The sequence below is a fragment of the Peromyscus leucopus genome, chromosome 12 (assembly GCF_004664715.2).
Source record: "Peromyscus leucopus breed LL Stock chromosome 12, UCI_PerLeu_2.1, whole genome shotgun sequence".
Lineage (NCBI taxonomy): Eukaryota > Metazoa > Chordata > Mammalia > Rodentia > Cricetidae > Peromyscus > Peromyscus leucopus.
This window is the reverse complement of record NC_051073.1, coordinates 20,038,883-20,054,654: the sequence shown is the minus strand read 5'-3', so window position 1 is coordinate 20,054,654 and position 15,772 is coordinate 20,038,883. Positions and strand designations below refer to the sequence as shown.

Sequence of the window (15,772 nt, the reverse complement as noted above, 5' to 3'; positions counted from 1 at the left end):
AGATGTGTCAGGAGAGTCTATGTATACTTGAGATCATACAGCATACCTTTCTGTCTGTATTATCTGAATACAGTATGATATGCACCTGCTTTTCCCATGCTGACACAAATGGCACTATCTTTATTATTAACTACCTAATAGTATATGTGTAAACTTATGCCACACTTTCTTCATGCATGCATGCATGGAAATTTAGATCACTCCACGGCTCGACTACTATGAATAACCCTGCGGCAGACAAAAGAGCTGCAGATCCTTGTGTGAGGCACTGGTTTCATATTCAGTATGGGGACTGCTGGAGTAAACAGTCATTTTTTTTTTTAATTCTCTGAGAAAACTCCATACTGTTTTCCATAATGGATATCCCCACCTGCACTCTCACCAACAGTACATGTGTGTCCCTTTCCCTCCACATTCTCAGCAGCCCTTGCTCTCCCTCTTTAAGTATATATATATATAACCACTGTACGTGGTACTGTGGTGTCTCACAAGGACACTTTCACATAAGCAGATGCTATCTGTCAACTACGCACCAACCCCCCCCCTGCCTCCTGTCACCCCACTGTACTCACAGTCGTCTCCTTGGTTCCCAACTCAGTTTCACTTCCACTTCTGTGTCACAGACACATAAATGATTTTCTCGGTCCACATATTATCTAGGAAACACACTGTAGAAAAAAAAAATGAGACATGTATCATCCTGAGTCCGAATGAATTTGCTTAATAAGCATGTCCACTTGCGTCCGTTTTACTGATGGTCCTAGGAATAGAAGGAACATCTCCAATATCTTTTTGACAACAGTCACCCTAACTTTCAGTGTGGTTTTCATTCGCTTTCCCTAACGAACGACTAAATACCTGTCATAAATTGGATTGTTTTCTATGGGTTTTTTTTTTTTGATAGATTATTACTGTTATGAAGAAGTGCCACTGATCAAAAGTCTCCTACAGAAGAAAAGTCTGGAACCAGATGGCTTCACAGCTGGATTCATTCAAACATTCATAGAAAAATTATCAATTCTCCTCAACTTTTATAAAATTTAGAACGGGTTATACTTCCCAACTCATTTGTGACAATACCACCACCATGATGCCAAAGCAAAAATCACCACAAGAAAAGAAAGCTATGGACTGATTTCTCTGATAAACATTGGTCAAACAATTATCAATAAAATATTATGTCCGGCACGACAAGATATTCATACAGGTGCAATAGTGGCACTTATATCCTGGGGGTAACCAACAGTCAGCTAATTGGATTTTTAAGGCCTATTCAGCAGGAAGGAATTCATAAAAGGCACTCACTAATGTTTAGTCAACTACCTGTGGCTGGTAAGTTCATGGGCTCTAAAGGAGACCTTACTATTGATGGTTTCCTAAACCAACATGATTTTTCACTGTCTTCTAAATATTTATCCTTATAGCCATAGTTAATGTAGCTCTCACTCCTAATCAAAAAGGCCTCTTTTGGAGGCAGACAGGGGCCATTACAGAAAGCCACAACTGGTCAAAATGAAGAAGTAGGGTGCCCAGACCCAATTAATACATTTACAACACAACTCTTACACATAAGACTCAGGAGAGGGGCATAAAGATTGTAAGAGCCGAAGGACAAAGATTCTGCTATGAGATGTACAGTCTCTTCCTTGGGGTCAGGGGAGGAACCTGGGATTTGAGGGAAGGAATAGAACATGAATATAATCAAAATATGTTTTATGAAAGTCTCTAAGAAAATAAAAATTATATATATATATATATATAAAACCATATTCAAGAGTGTATCTAAAGGGTTATACATGATGACCAAGTGGAATTGATCTCTATAACACAAGATTTGTTTAATGTTTAAAAATTAATTGATGGTATGCCATCCCATTAACAGAGTATAAGTATTAAGCCACAAGATCTACCAACATGCTATGGCAGCACATTATCTCATAAGTCTATATCTTGTATTATGAGAATGTCAGTAACAGCAGCTCACTCACCTCAGCTGAACTACTAGCATCTACCACAGCCCTTTCTCCAAATCACACTCTGCAGTACTAGGCATTAGGACTTCAATACTTAGGAGATTGTAAGAAAAGAGGGGCAGAAGACAATGCATTGTTACATTTCAACTCATGCATAACAAATGGATAAACACTTGACCCAAAACAAGTTCCTTGGAGTGACAGTCCTCAAAAGTAGACAGAGTGACCGGCTTGTGAGCAAATCATTTGTGGAAAAGTAAATCCAGTGGCTAGGAGAGACAGGGGCGGGGAATGAGAAGAAATAAGAGCCTTTTAAAGGGATTTTATTAGTAATGCCAGTGTGGGCACATGAGGCTCATTCTGCTTGAACTTCCAGAAAGGTATATAGAAAGTTCTCTAAACCATGCCCTAGATGGCTAAAGAACAAAGTACTATGCATTAGACCCTACCCAGTTCTAACCCGGAAAAACTTTTTCAAAGGGAACGAGCCCTGAGTTCACACACTCCTCAGGACCTCCACAGTAACAAAGGAGCTCTCAGGCAAAATTAACCCTTGTGGTAAGACTCCATCAGCTTGAAGTGGACCCTCCATCATTGTTCTTGAGCCACCTCTGTCTCCAGGCTCCTCTGCTTCCTCCAGTATCTTCTGGTCCACACTCACACCATCCTTCATGTGAAAGTATGCCTTCATTCATTTCTAAAATGCTATGAAATGTCCATAAGGATTTGCCATAAACGAACAACTACTGTGTGATTACACTTCTGTGAAGCATCTAGTGTAATTAAACTCATGAAGACAAGAATTAGCATGGTAGTTGGTAAGACCTGAGGAAAAGAGGACAATGAAGAGGTATTTGTCGATGGGAACAGAGTTTCTATTTAGAGGGGGGAGGGGTGAATCTGGAGAAGGGTGATGGTGATGGTTGGTCAACAACATGAATTACCTTATGTCACTAACGTATGCCTTAAAACAGACAAAATGGTAAACTTTGCTATTTATGTTTTACTGCAACCCTAAACTAATTTTTCTAACACTTGCGTTCATCTGACTTTACTGAAATGTTTAAGGGAGCTGGAGAGATGGCTCAGCAGTTAAGCACCCTTACTGTTCTTCGGGAAGACTTGTTTGGTTCCCAGTGTCCACACATAACTCCACATCCAGTAGACCTGGTACCTCTGGCCTCCATGGGCACCTGCACTTGCCTGCATACACCTACACACAAATACACAATACTAACTTTTTAAATTTTCTAAATTAAGTTCTGAAACTTAATCACTTTAGTCTTCTCCTTTCTCACTCTCGTTCTGTTTATAAACCTCCCATCCTTTTTTCCTCATTGTTCTGGGCACAGTAAATTCTGTGTCTTCCATTATAGACATAAATATTTTCTTTAGTAAAAATACTTTCAGGGAAGAATAATTCTGATGGTTATCATTTAGAAATAAAATTATCTCCTTAAATTGAATTAACTTTCCGAGTTAGACAGGGAATATCTCTGATTAAAGCACAAATATGTAAATAATTTTTTTCTAGAAAGAATGAGATGATATTTCTTCTCTCAAACAGGGTTCAAGCTCTATATGTGTTATCTTAATCCAACTGGAGCATGGTAAATGCTGCATGTTACACACTAGCATTTCCCATCTCTCTGGAGTAAGTCCCAGCAGAGAGAGAAAAAAAGGGGGAGGGAGTGTTGGAGGGATAATAGAATAGACTTCTGTCTTCTGCCTACATTAGAGAGCCATGCTTGGGAATCTGAAAACAGCAAACACTAGAATTGCTGCCCCTCGAATTTAATGCCAAACTCCCAGGAGTAGCATACTGTCAGAGTTCCTTCATGTATTATGGAGACAAGTATTGGCAAGCTTCCATAAGATCCATCTAAGCTTTTATCTCCTCCCTATATCAGGTCATGTGACCAATAACTGGATCCTGCCATAGGCTCTTACTATCCTTTTAGTGATACACTTGGTGACTGAGTTGACTTCCATAAATCTAGTCCCAAGTTACTGTCCCACTGGGGTTTAGACTATTGATCCCTAATCACCTAGCACACTTGTGCATTTACATTTCATAAAAGCACTGCTTATAAGTACTCTAAAAGCCTTTTTCATATCTATATTATTGTCTTCAAAACCCTTTCCATTCTCAATAAGTGAAAATCATTGTCACGCCTTAATAATACCTCTGTTCTGCACTAACATACTACAACATACCCTTAAAGCAAAAAGAATGTGACACAGTTGTTAACAATTGCTATATATGGCTCCTGTTCTTATTGTTATCTATCCATATAGAATTATAAAAACCATTATTTGAAGATTCATTTAAAAATCACCTAGTATAAAGATAGGGGTATAGTTGGTGATAAGATTGCCTAATATAGAGGAAGCCCTGGGTTCAATTCCCAGCTCCTTATAAATTATATATAGTGGTACATACCTCTAGTCCTAGCACTAAGGAGGTATAGGCAAAAAGATCAGAAGTTCAAGGTCATCTTTTGCTTCACAGCAAACTCAAGGCCAACCTAAGAAACATGAAACTTGGTCTCAAAATAAAAAATAAGTGGTTAATGCAAGGGATTGAAACTGCCTATCCAGTTAATGAACTCAATTTAAAGAAATATATTTTCCTAAATATGCAATTGCCTTCAACATTTGGAACTGTGACACATTTTTAAATATAGAGATTGTTGGGAAGAGATGGCAAAACGAATTTAAGAGCTAAAAGATGAGGAAGGCTACAGTGAAATGCTATCTTCTGACCATGACATGCCACGGTACTCATAAACTCATAGCAGCTGTGGTTACCTGCCCAAGACCTGAGCAGTGTGGGCCTGTCAGTATTGTTATGCATGGGGAGGGGCTCATTAAGCCCCTCCTGCCCAGGAGGAACTATTGGCAGTTAATAGTGTTAGCAAAATAGCTGCTGGTAAATTGCCAGTGCTCAGTAAATAACCTCCTATCCAAGCTCAAGCGAGTAATCCTAATTAGACTCAATGGGACAGGGACACACACATACACACACTCTCCCTGAGTGTTGCACTTGAAGTTTCTCAACCAGGCTAGAAGCCAGCAAGTCCCAGAGGTCCTTCTACCTCTGCTTCCCTCTGAGCTGGAGTTATGGGTGTACATAGACTGCCCTACTTGTTACATGGGCGCTAGTATTAGACTCCAGTCAAAGTATTGTATAGCGAGCATGCTTGACTACTGAGTCATCGCTCCGTGACCCTTGAAATATAGTCATGCTGGACTTACACACGTGCAGAGTCCAGGGATTATAGGTGTGAGTCAGCATCACCAGCTCCCACCAAGTGATTTTTTAATTTGTTGTGTTTGGGAGGTCCAAATGTCAACAAAAAAAAAAAAAAGATGTTTTATCACTACACATGTAATGGTTTAGTGAAATGAAAGCCGAGGCTGCATTATTCTGTGTTCTTACTGTTGTTGTTTTGGCTTTGGTGTTTTTCTGGGTATGCTGAGCCCATTCAAACTTTGTTTTCAACACGTAGATCATATATCAACACATTCATAAGACATTAGCTCAAGAGTGAGAAAGCCATGGACCCATATGTTCTCTGTAACAATATCTACTTCACTGGGAAAATATGAATCGTTATTGTATTTGTTTACAATTCCAAAAGGAAAGGGATATCTTAGAAAAATATTTTGGATCTTAAAGTCAAATAAAATAATGGAGAAAAAAACTGGCTAGCAGTAACGGCATTGGACATTGTAGGAGAGACATTTCCAACCCTTGGACTATTTTGAATTAATCATGGCTCTGAACCAACAATTGAAGGAAGGAGATTAATTTTCTTGGAAGATATGATTTATATAAGTTAGTCATGGGAGGAGGCTAAGATTGAGGTAGGGTGTATCCAGACCTCCAAGAATGACCTTTTGTGTCCCTGTCCTTGGCCAGCAATCACACTTAGCTGAACTGTTATGACGACAGTTCACATGGAATCAGAGATGGAAGACGGTACTTTCCATGGTCAATTTAGGCCATGTGTTCATCTCTAAATGTAGACATGCAACAGCTCTGTTTTATGTTGCTTAATCATCTTTTTCTCTTCTCTCTTGCTTATATAGCCAACATGAATACTGGCTAAGATAGGTTTCAGATGGTGACTAAATTAATATCATCCATGATGACAAACAGAGTCATCTCTTAATATTAGAAATACAAATTTGCCCCTCAGAGGGGAAGATGCTGAATTGTAAGGGATGTAAAAGTTAGCTACTTTTTTTAGATCCTCCGTTTATCTTGTGAACCTACCCCAACCCCATTCATTTATACCCTAGGAGGCAGATCTCAACCAAATCCCTATGCCTTCCACTGTTCAGTTGGTATCTGCCTATTAAAATTTCCAACAGAACATCTGATGAATCCAGCAACGAGATAATGCCCTGACTCCTCCAGCAGCATTCCTTCTAAGAGTACCTGAAGCTGCCCATATCCACCATCCATGGGTTAATCCTCTACACAAGGCAATATTCTACATGTCCTTTGCTTTCCAAATAGTAGAAACTGTTCTCTCTGCCATGTTGTTCTGAACCTAATAATGGTGTTGATAGTTTAATCACTACTTAGTTCCAAAATAAAACACTGTCTTTAGGAGATTATCACTACTTGAACACACACACAAAAAAAAAAAAAAATCAGTGAGAAACCGTTTTAAAGTATGAAAGGCTTACTTGGCTATTTAGTTCATGGTTTCAGAAGGTTTCTGTCCATACATTTTCTGAGTTGATTACTTTGGTTCCAATACTCCACCAAGACAGACATGGCAGGGAACGTGTGATGAGGTAAAGCTGCCCACCTGATAACAGTAAGGAATCGCAGGCCACAAGACAGGTCTACCATTCAAGGGCACACTCTCATTGATGTATTCCCTTCAGTGAGACCCCATCTTGTCATTTCTGTATCTTCCAATGTGGCCACCAAATTAGGAATCCATCAATAGATCAATCCACTGAATAGATCAGAGCTTTCATGATTCACACACTTCCCAAAGCCTTCCACATGTGGGTTTTGTGGGGAACATTTCATACCAAAACCATAACATTCACCATCTATATTAATCTGTAAAGGACACTGACAATCTTCAAAATTAAGTAAAGTCCCAAAACCTCATCTCCTACCTATTATGCCCAGCGTAGGTTTTTACCTTGGATTTTTCAACTATGAGTATCCCAAGAAGGGTAGCAGAATACAGGATTTCCTTTCAACTTGTTAGGAGATTCTCAGAACAAAACATGTTCACATTCTATGGTGGTTAGCCAAATAGTCAATCCTAGAAATCTAGTGAATCAGAGGCAGCCTTGTGGAAGTATGTAGGACAGGGATCCAAACATGCTACAGCCATAATCTTTCTTCTCATTTTTGAAGATATTCTAAATCACCTTATTTCTCGTTCAACACCACTCTGTGCTTTTACTTTTCCCCTGCCTTCTTTGGCTATGTTAAGTGGGTGATATTGATAGATACTTTACAGGTGAGTTGACAAAATTTTGAAAGTCTTTAACAGTATTAAGAATGTCCTCAGTCCACCTTCATAATATTGCTTGGCCTCTTGGTAGGAATCCAGAGTCCCCCTAGTTCTTCCCCACGGCTTCTTTCAGCCATTCCTTCTAGCCCATCTCCATTCTTCTGTAACTCACCGCCAACCACATAACCACTCTCTACTATGGACCACACAGCAAACACATTGGATGGAACTCGACGACCCCACAGCCTCTAAACTTGTTCCCAGAGTGGGCAACAGCAATCAAAGAACAGAACATCCACCCAACAAAGGTATCTGCATCAAGAAACACTTCAAACGTCAAAACTCCAGATGCCAAGATCCTAGGGCAAAAACACAAACAACCAAGGCAATATACCTTTTCCAGAAACCAGCAACCCTACTATAATAGTCCAGAGAAAAGAAATTTAGCTGAAGCACAAGACAAGGGCTTCAAAATAGCAAATTATGAATATATTCAAGTAAAGATGATATGAATAAATGTCATAATGAAGACCATTAAAACCAAAACAGCTGAATGAAATAATGAAAACAATTTCAAAACAGGAAAGTGAATTTAACAAGAAATACAATCACTAAAGAAAACCCAAATTGATACAAAACTGAAAATAAAAAGCTCAGGAGGTCAAACAAAAACCTCTAAGATCAGTGCATTATTCAACCATTGTCAGAGAAGATTCTTCTTGCTAGATGATAGTCAACACAGAGACCCACAAGTGGACAATGTTCAGAGAATGAGACTTTGGATTGCCCAGCCCTAAATGGGATATCTTTATCAAACCCTTTCCCTAAGGCTAAGAGATCTATGCAGAAGAGGCAGTGTGGGTATGCCAAGCACGGGTGTTGGGCTACAAAAGCCAAAGATGGATCTGAGATGAAGTGAACTAGGTGGGGACCTAACTTGTTTACCAAAATTTATGATTGGCTCTTGGGATCAGGAGAGATGATGTAGATGCATTGCTGAGCTATGCCCAGAGAGGTTTGTGGATACATGACCTTTGCTGTGATTGGTAGAAGGAAAGCTGGCTTGTGCTTTGGTGCTTTATAAAGGGTGTGCTGATGCTTAATAAAGGAGTTCCTGCTTGACACGCCCCACTGAGTCTGATTGTCTCTGGGTACCTGAAAGCTGAGTGACAGTGATGGGTCAGTGGCACACTACCTCCTCAGTCAAGGTCTGCTGCAGCAGTGGGCCTAATTCTTCGGTGGGGTCAGGAGAACCCCACAAGGCAGAAAGATTGTAAGAGCCAGAGGTGATGGATGGCTCCAAGGAAAGAGCATCTTCCAGACACAAGGCTGATACTCATAGGAACTCAGAGTCTGTGACAGCACACACAAAGTCCTGAACGAGTTCCAACCAGACCAAGGCGCAGCACAGAGAAGAAGGGGAAGTGGAATCAAAGTCCCACCTTAGCCAAGAAGCTATTTGCAATTGATACCTACTGGGAAAGGAAAAAAATCAGTTTTTTCCAACGACTGTCACTGGGTGTATCAACCATACTCCAGGGCAGGCCCCAGGCCCAGGAAGAGTTGGTCAATACAAAACAGACTCTCTCTCTCTCTCTCTCTCTTCTCTCTCTCTCTCTCTCTCTCTCTTCTCTTTTCTCTTTTGTGTGTGTGTGTGTGTGTGTGTGTGTGTGTGTGTGTGTTTGGTATATTTTTGTCTTATTGGGGTTTTGTTTGTTTATTTTGATTTTCCTTTTTTGGTGTTTTTGAGAGAGACAGAAAGATGACATGAGTTGGATGAGTATGGATATAGGGAGGGTCTGGGAGGAATAGAGGGAGAGACTATAATCAAAACATACTTTATGGAAATTTTTTAATTAAAAATAAAAACTCCTGATAAAGAATATTGACAGTTTCCTACAGAGCTAATCAATATGGACTGATTATAGCGAAACATTTTAATAGCCTCATTTTTAATTTGCTAATGATACTCATTTTTCTTGCCTTTATGCCAATCCCATTCGGTGTAAAGTAATACTAGTATTCCATTGAACTTCTTCTTCTGGTGCCTCTCTAGGGACTGGCTGTACTCCAGGCCCGGCACACGTTTGTGATTCTAGGGATTCTCTTTGTAGCTTTGTCTTTAAATAAGTATTTTATTTCAGAAGACTTTTATTTTTAATTTAGTAATGTTTATTATGTAAAACACTGTATATTAACTACATAAAATACAATCATTTTATTTTTATATTTTATTAGTGTATATTAATTATACAAAATAGTAGGTTTCATTATGACATTTTCATACATGTACATGTGGCATTTTGATCATATTTATCCCTCTGTTGCACATGCTTATCTCCCTTCTACTCTCTCATGAGTCTCCCTCCGATTTGCATGTGTTTATTTTAGAATCCACACATGAGAGAAAATATAATACTTGTCTGAGTCTGACATATGCTTTCCTGTTCCACACATTTTTCATGAAAATGACATTATTTCATTCATCTCATAAAAAATCTATGAAGACAGTATAGCCTATGCCTATGCCTGATTTCTTGGACTACTAACATATTACATTGTTATAGAATATCTCTTGCAGTTGATGAATCAATATTAACCCGTTATATTAAGACTTGGTAGTTTAAAAGGAGTCCTTGCTTGGTGTTTACTAAATGTTGTCTAATTAGAATTTTTCTTATGTTTTTATCATGATTAGACTCCGGCTCTGGATTTTGAGGGAAAGGCAACAGAAATCACTAGTTCACACCTCATTGTATCAAGGCTATTTACTATTAATATGGCTTATTGATGTTAGTATTTGTCATGTGGTTAATGTGGTAATTGTTGGTTTCTACATTCTAAAGTTATTCTTTCCCCCCTTTTCAGCCTGCAGCAACTGTAAGTTACTCTGGGCAGCTACCTCTGAAGAGTGGGGAGTTAAAGCTCACTTCTTTATCAATACAGTATATACATATGTGTGAGAGGATGGGGGGACGACCTTTCCTTTGCAAATCTACCTCTTCTTCTCCACTTACTTATTATCCAATCATTGTATCAGCACAGTATTTATTTTACACTTTGGATTACAAATTCAGTGATTAACTGGTTGTCCACATCATTCCACTAGCTGTTGATGGTTCTTGCCCCAGGTATTTTTGATGTGATCATAAAAGACAGTTCAAGCTTCACTCTGGGTATCTAAACTTTATATAAATCATGAAGCTGTTGGAACATATTTTGCCCCGTGTTAAGAATTAAACCCAGGCCTCAGGCATGCTCGGCAAGTGTTTTACTAACTGAATAAGACCTACAGGCCTAGAAATCAATTTTCCAGAGTAGAGAAATTATGAAATCAGTTGTCAGAAAAATATGTAAACAAATGGGGGATAACTTATGTAACAAACACACAAAATTTAATGGCCTCAATTTTTTAGTTACACCTATATCCTGAGGCCTTGTTTCTCATCCTGAGTTTTGACATACCATTCCAATTTGCACAAAAAAAAATCTTCTTTATTCTCGAACTGCATCTGTTTCTTCAACCTAAGGGAGTTAGTTCATCAGGTCTGGAAAGATGCCTCAGTTCATAAGAATTCTTGTCACACAAGCATGAGGACCTGACTACAGACCCCTGGCCCACATAAGAACCTGCATATCTGAATTAAGAATTTCATTTTAAATGCATAGAAAATATTTCCTTTTGAGTTTTGTTTGTTTGTTTTGTTTTGTCTTCTGAGACAGGTTTCCTCTGTGTGGCCCTGACTGTCCTGGAACTCACCCCATAGACCAGGTTGGTCTCAAACTCAGAGATCCAACTGCCTCTGCCTCCCAAGTGTTGGGATGAAAGGTGTGCACTACTACATCCAACTGGAAGGAAGCATTTTCAAAAGGGTCTCTTTTTTTAATTTAATTTTATTTTATTTTACAATACCATTCAGTTCTACATAACAGCCACAGATTCCCTTGTTCTCCCCCTTCCTACCTCCCTCCCCTTCCCCCCAGCCCACCCCCCATTCTCATCTCCTCCAGAGCAAGGCCTCCCCTGAGGACTGAGATCGACCTGGTAGACTCAGTCTAGGCAGGTCCAGTCCCCTCCTCCCAGACTGAGCCAAGCGTCCCTGCATAAGTCCCAGGTTTCAAACAGCTAACTCATGCAATGAGCCCAGGATCTGGTACCACTGCCTAGATGCCTCCCAAACAGATCAAGCCAATCAACTGTCTCACCTATTCAGAGGGCCTCTTAACAGAAAACTTTCTCAGCATTAGGATAAGATATATCAATCTAGGTACAGGAGGCATTTGGGATATCAAATAGACAAGACCAGAAAAGAATCCTTGCTCATCATATTGCAATAAAACACTAAACATAGAGAACAAAGAGTACAGCAAGAGCAGAAAAATATTTAAAGTCTCACACACACATGCTATCCCTTCAAAGCAACACCAGATTTGTAAACTGAAACTCTAAGCACCAGTAGAGCCTAGAAAGATGTATCTTTACTACCAACCCAGCATACTTTACCCAGCAAAGCTATCCATCATAATTAAAGGAAAAAATAAGTTTCCATGATAGAAATAGATCAAAGGAATTTGTAAGCAGTAATTTAGCTCTACAAAATATACTTGAGGAAATATTAAGCTGAAGCAATAAATTCATCTACAAGGCACAAAGAAGAATAACATGTGCTAGAAAAATAGTAAAGCTAGGAGACAAGAAGAAAAGAACTACAAAATTAAAACAATATCAGGAATCAGTACACAATGATTAATAGCAACTCTGATTACTAATGGTCTCAGTCCCACAATCCAAAGGCACAGACTAATAGACTGAATCAAAAGTAGGAGTCATTTGTTTGCTGCCTCCAAGAAACCAAGCCCATCTCAACACAAAAGACAGACGTTACCTTACGGTGAGAGGATGGGAAAAAGTATTCTCAGCAAACGTACCTAGGAAATTAGCAGGGGCCACCATTCTAACAGCTGACAAAATAGACTTCTTTAAACCAAAACTAATCAGAAAGAAAAATAACAAAAGCCATTTCATGGTGATTAAGGGAAGAATCCATCAATGAGACGGTTACAATTCTAAGGATATATAACACTAATATAGATGCACCCAATTTGACAAAATACTACTAGATGTAAAGTTGTAGATTAATTCCAGCACAGCAGCATTGGGTGACTTCAGTACCCTCTCTCACCAACTGCCTGGTCATCCTAACATGAAATAATTAGAAACTAGATTAGCAGATACAGATATATATATAATACAGATATATTCTAAAAATAAGATATCCCAGTGACTTTATAAAAAAAAAAAAAAAATAAAAAAAAATACTTGGAACTGATAAATACTTTCAACAATTAATTCAATTAAAGTAACACACAAAAATCAGTAGCCATAGATGTGAGATGTTCAGAAGGAGTTTTGTTGTTTACTATTGGTGTCAACAGTCACTCAGAGGACACCAAAATGAATAAATGATTATAGAGGAATTATGCTTTAATTATTCTTTAAATAAAGTATAATCTGACTAAAGAAAATCAGTAGCCTTCATATATACGGATTCCAGGAGTACTGAGAAAGAAATTAGTGGAAAATCCCCTTCACCATATCCTCAAAAAGTAAACTACCTTAAAATAACTCTAACCAAAGTTGTAAAAGAGCTCTATAATGAAACCTTCAAAATGCTGCAGAAAGAAACTAAGGAAAGTACTAGGAGATGGAAAGATCTCCCATACTCACGATGGGTGTGATTAATGTAATAACGGTTCTCCTACCCAAAGCCATCTATAAATTCAATTCCGTCCCAACCAAAATCCCAGAGACATTCTTTAGAAATAAGAATTAATTAAAAGCTTTATTGAAACCAGCTGCTTTCTAAGTTAATGTTTAAAACACATTTTAAAAGTTTGGATGGATTTGCCTTGCATGGGTAGACAATGCTGCTCCAGTAAGACATGGATTATTGTTGTCTAATAGATTCCTCTGAAAGTGAAACATTCCATCCTGCAAGGAAGCTCCTTAGGCAGAGAGGTCAGCTCACAATAGTTTCAGGAAGTCCCTAAAACTGACCAGATTCACTAGACCAACCATCTTGCCAGAGAAAACAATAAAAACTGAAAGTTCCTCTCAGACTGAAGGAAGCTGAGCTGTCAAGAAGACTCAGACAGTAACCCAGACTCCTCAGAACAAACATGGTATATACCCACTCATAAGTGGATACTAGATATAGAGCAAAGGGTAATCAGGCAACAACCTACAACTCCAGAGAAGCTAACTAACAGTGAAGACCCAAAGAGGATGCATGGACCACCCTGGGAAGGGGAAATAGATGATATCTCCATGAGTAAACTTGGGATGAGGGGTGGGCAATGGAGGGTACAGGATGGGTGATGAGAACATTAAGAGAATGGGAGGGTTGAGCTGAAACATGGAGGGAGGTAATGCATTGAAAGAGATACCATGATAGAGAGAGATATCATGGGGATAGAGAGAAACCCAGTGGGTGCTAGGGAAGTTGCCAGGAATCCCAAAGGACAACCCCAGCCTGGACTACTAGCAATAGTAGAGAGGGGACCTGAACTGAACGGGCTTGCCCCAGAGATCAGACCGGTGAATACCCTAACTGTCATCACAGAACTTTTCTCCAATGACTGATGGAAGCAGATGCAGATATCTACAGCCAAACACCAGACAGAGCTCCAGGTGTCCAGTCAAAGAGGGAGAAGAGGGATTCTATGAGCAAGTGCATCAGAAGCATGATGGGTAAACATGCAGGGATGACCAAACCAAACTAGAAGGAACTCATGAAAGTTGGATCAATGGCTGTGGAACCTACATGGGACTGGACTAGGCCTTCTACATGGTAAAACAGTTGTGTAGCTAGATCTGCTTGGGAGGCCCCCTGGCATTAGGATCAGAATCCATCTCTTGTGCATGAGTGGACTTTTTGGAGCCCACTATCTATGATAGGACACCTCGTGCAGCCTTGAGGCAGGGGGAAGGGGCTTGGACTTGCCTCTACTGAATGTGCCTCCCAATGGGAGGACTTGCCTTCTTGTGGGTGGGGAGAGGGGGATGGGTTAGGAGAGGGAGGCTGAACGGGGAGGCAGGAGGAGGGAAGAGGGGGATCTTTGATTGGTGTGTAAAATGAATGAAAATTTTTCTTCATTAAAAAAAAAAAGAAGAAGAAGGGCCGGGTGGTGGTGGCACACACCTTTAATCCCAGCACTCAGGAGGCAGAGGCAGGCGAATCTCTGTGAGTTTGAGGCCAGCCTGGTCTACAGAGTGAGTTCCAGGACAGGCTCCAAAGCTACACAGAGAAACCCTGTCTTGAAAAACAAAAAGAAAAAGAAGAAGAAGAAGAAGAAGGAGGAGGAGGAGGAGGAGAGGAGGAGGAGGAGGAGAAGAAGAAAAGAAGAAAAAAGAAAAAAAAAGAAGAAGAAGAAGAAGAAGAAGAAGAAGAAGACAAGCTGATCTGTAAAGAAGATTCCCAGAGGAGAAAAGCTACAAAGAAGACTGAGACGAGACCAGTTGCCTGAAAGAAGAAAACAAACCAGCCAAAGATGCCTGGAAGATGTTTAGACCAACTAGGTTACATAGAAAGGACATTCAACCTGTTGAGCTACCTGAAGAATGTACAGTGGGCTCCAGGTTCCCAGCTTTGTGAGCTGTTACCCATGCTGGGGTGGGCTTTGGTGATACAGCTATTTTTGAGTCATTTATGCTCCTATAATTAACCCTCACCCATATTCCTGTAAGTAACCCCAATAAAACTCATCGGATCATCAAGTTGGACTTTGGTGACATCTGTACTTTGGTCTGTGGTAATATCCCTATCTGGGCGAGTAGATGTGTGTTTTGAGTCTCTCCAGGAAACTTTTGTCACACAACAGTTATTAAATGAAAATCTCGGTGCTGGGCTGCTGTGGGATGTTCTGTATGTTAATTGTGTTGCTCTGGTTGGTTAATAAATAAAACACTGATTGGCCAGTAGTCAGGCAGAAAGTATAGGTGGGACAAGGAGAGAGGAGAATTCTGGGAAGTGGAAGGCTGAGGCAGAGAGACACTGCCAACTGCCACCATGACAAGCAAGATGTAAGGTACTGGGAGGCCACGAGCCACATGGCAACTTATAGACTAATAGACATGGGTTAATTTAAGATATAAGAACTAGATAGCAAGAAGCCTGCCATGGCCATACAGTTTGTAAGCAATATAAGTCTCTGTGTGTTTACTGGGTTCAGTCTGAGTGGCTGTGGGGCTGGCAGGTGAGAGAGATTTGTTCTGACCGTGGGCCAGGCAGGACTGGAGAAAAA

The 15,772-nt window shown here is 39.8% G+C and overlaps 1 long non-coding RNA gene across 1 annotated transcript in view; it reads right to left on the bottom strand.

The window, feature by feature from the left end:
* Nucleotides 1–572: 572 nt before the first annotated feature.
* LOC119088851 overlaps nucleotides 573–15,772 on the bottom strand; it is a 17,124-nt gene continuing 1,924 nt past the window's right edge. The window contains exon 2 of the long non-coding RNA XR_005092586.1: nucleotides 573–668. This is a non-coding gene — a long non-coding RNA (uncharacterized LOC119088851). The remainder of the gene's footprint in view (nucleotides 669–15,772) is intronic.